Source organism: Lottia gigantea (assembly GCF_000327385.1).
Source record: "Lottia gigantea unplaced genomic scaffold LOTGIsca_43, whole genome shotgun sequence".
NCBI classification, from domain to species: domain Eukaryota; kingdom Metazoa; phylum Mollusca; class Gastropoda; family Lottiidae; genus Lottia; species Lottia gigantea.
In genome coordinates, this window is record NW_008709504.1 from 246,025 (window position 1) to 248,582 (window position 2,558).

Genomic DNA, 2,558 nt, shown 5'->3' on the forward strand with positions numbered 1-2,558 from the left:
GCGGGCACCGTGTTGGCCGAAACGTGATGGCGAGCTTCTTGGGAGGATACCTTGTAGGTGTGTTGTATCCTTATTTCCGCTCTTCTCGACAGGAACGAAGGGCACTGTGCGGAGTTGCTGGAGTGGTTATCACTCCGACAATTCACACACCGTACCTTCTTGGATTTACACAGCTTGGTGCTGTGCCCCTCTCCACACTTTTCGCAGCAAACTTTGCTGCGGCAGAACTTCTCTAGGTGACCCAACTTCTGGCACTTCTGGCATCTTCGTACCTTTGGGATGTAAGGGTGGAGCTGGTACCTGGAATAAAGAAGGGGAAGAGGACCATTAGGTACTTTCCCGCTTGCAAATGTTAATTGGACAGTCCTTACGGACTTGCCCTCCCGAGGTTTGTAGAGGTATAAACCCTCTACAGCGTGATTGTGGAGCTTAAGATCCTCCAGCAATTCACCCTCTGAGTACTCGGAGGGGACGCCATAAATGACGATCCGTTCCGTCTTGTTGAAGGTGGACATGGCCGAGTCCACCTTCATCCCACACAGTGCGGTTTGGTTGGCAGCATAAACCGCATCTGCCAGGAACTCAAAGTTCAGCCGCACGTTGCCGTTGGCCAGGACTTTGACCTCCGGAAGAGAGCTATACTTCCACTCTTTCCGGATGAAGTCGCCGATGACCTTCGACTTCGTGCTGCCGAAAGTTTTGCCCCCGCTTGGCTTCACTATTACAATGTTGGAGAACTCCGGCCTTGCTACCCTGGGTTGCATGGTAGCAGCTGGCCGACTCGCAACATCGGCATAGCTAACTTTGGTGGATTGTTGGGAGGCCATTTTAGCTGAAATTGAAGGTTTGATTAGTGCAAGTATAAAATATAAAATACAATACAATAAGACAGATAAGAGATAGCTATCAAGAATGCCTTGCAGACTGTGCAAAAATTGATAGTATGAAAATGAAAAGAGAACAACGAAACAAAACGAAACCTAGTGAAAGCTTTGTAGGACAGCTTGAATTTCTTCCGCCAAAGAAATTGTCGGCCGCCCAAAGAAAAGATAAAAGAAAAGAATAAAAAGGAACGAACTCACAAATTAGTGGCAGGTGTCAAGAGTTAATTGAGTTATACTTAATTAATACTTGACAGTAATCCGCTAATCCAATTTCACCAATCCAGACTAGAGAGAGAGCTAATTAGTTGTTCACAGTACGAGTGTCGAACTAATTGTATAATCAAGTGGATCTCCATTCTTTATAAGGACCTAAGAGTGTACTGCGAAGTGCGTGGAGCCTTCACGAATTGCTTTACCCTTGAAAGAGGTGTGAAACAAGGCTGCCCTCTATCGATGGCTCTATACGCACTCGCGATACACCCTTTGGCCCTTAATATCTCCAACAATCGGTATATCAAGGGTATAGATATACCGAATTACCACCGACAGGTAAAAACCTTTCAGCATGCAGACGATTTGTCCGTCATTATCACCGATCCCGGGTCCTTCCCAAACCTAGATTACGAGTTGAGTAACTTTGAGAAGGCCTCGGGATCAAAAATAAATAAAGCTAAAACAGAAATCTTTACAACGGGGGCGATGTCTGCCCACGTACCAGATACGGATAAAATGTATATCAAAAATAATATCAAAATTCTCGGCATTCATTTCGGACACAATAGCCACGACACTAACTGGAATCCTATTCTAAATAGGATTCGCAACACCCTTAACAAATGGAAAAATCGATCACTGAAATACAGAGACAAAATCAAAGTCTTACATACATACATTTTATCTCAGGTCTGGTATGTGGGCAGAATAATCAAACCCAACAAACATATTCTTAAAGAGCTGAATCGGGCTATCTACTCCTTCATCTGGGATGGAAAAATTGAGTGGATAGCCCGAAACACCCTACAACTTCCGCTCGACGAGGGAGGGCTTGGAGTTTGTGATATTGATCTCAAGCTCCAATCCTTCGACCTCCAACAAGTAAAATGGTTCATAGGGGGGAGCAGATACCCTTGGAAATCCCTGCTATATTTCTGGATGGGTCTCACCCTTAGAGAGCTCGACACTGACAGAAGTTATTCCGTCACAACGTTTCAGGCACCACCTAAATTTGATACTCTTACCCAAAATTATAGGAAAACCCGTACTGTTATCAACTGGCGCCAGGAGGTAAACTCCAAAACAATTTACCTCCATCTTCATAAACAACTTAATTATACCTTAACTGCACATAAGCAATACCCACACATCAAGTTCTCCTGTGTGTTCCAGAATCTCTGGAAGTCGAGTTTGAATCAGGGGGAGAAGGAATTCCTTTTTCTCCTGATTCATTCTGCCCTACCAACTCGACTCCTCCTGTCACAACGGAGCACACAGGAGTTTGATACTAAGTGTCGGTATTGCTTAAAACAGCCTGAAACGTTGTTGCATCTCTTTGTAGTGTGTAGCAAATTGCTACCACTACGGAATAGCTTCTGCCACTTTATGTCGGACTCTTTGAGGAAGCCCATCCAGATCCATGAATTCACAAGATTCATGGCGGGGATTGACCACTCTCTG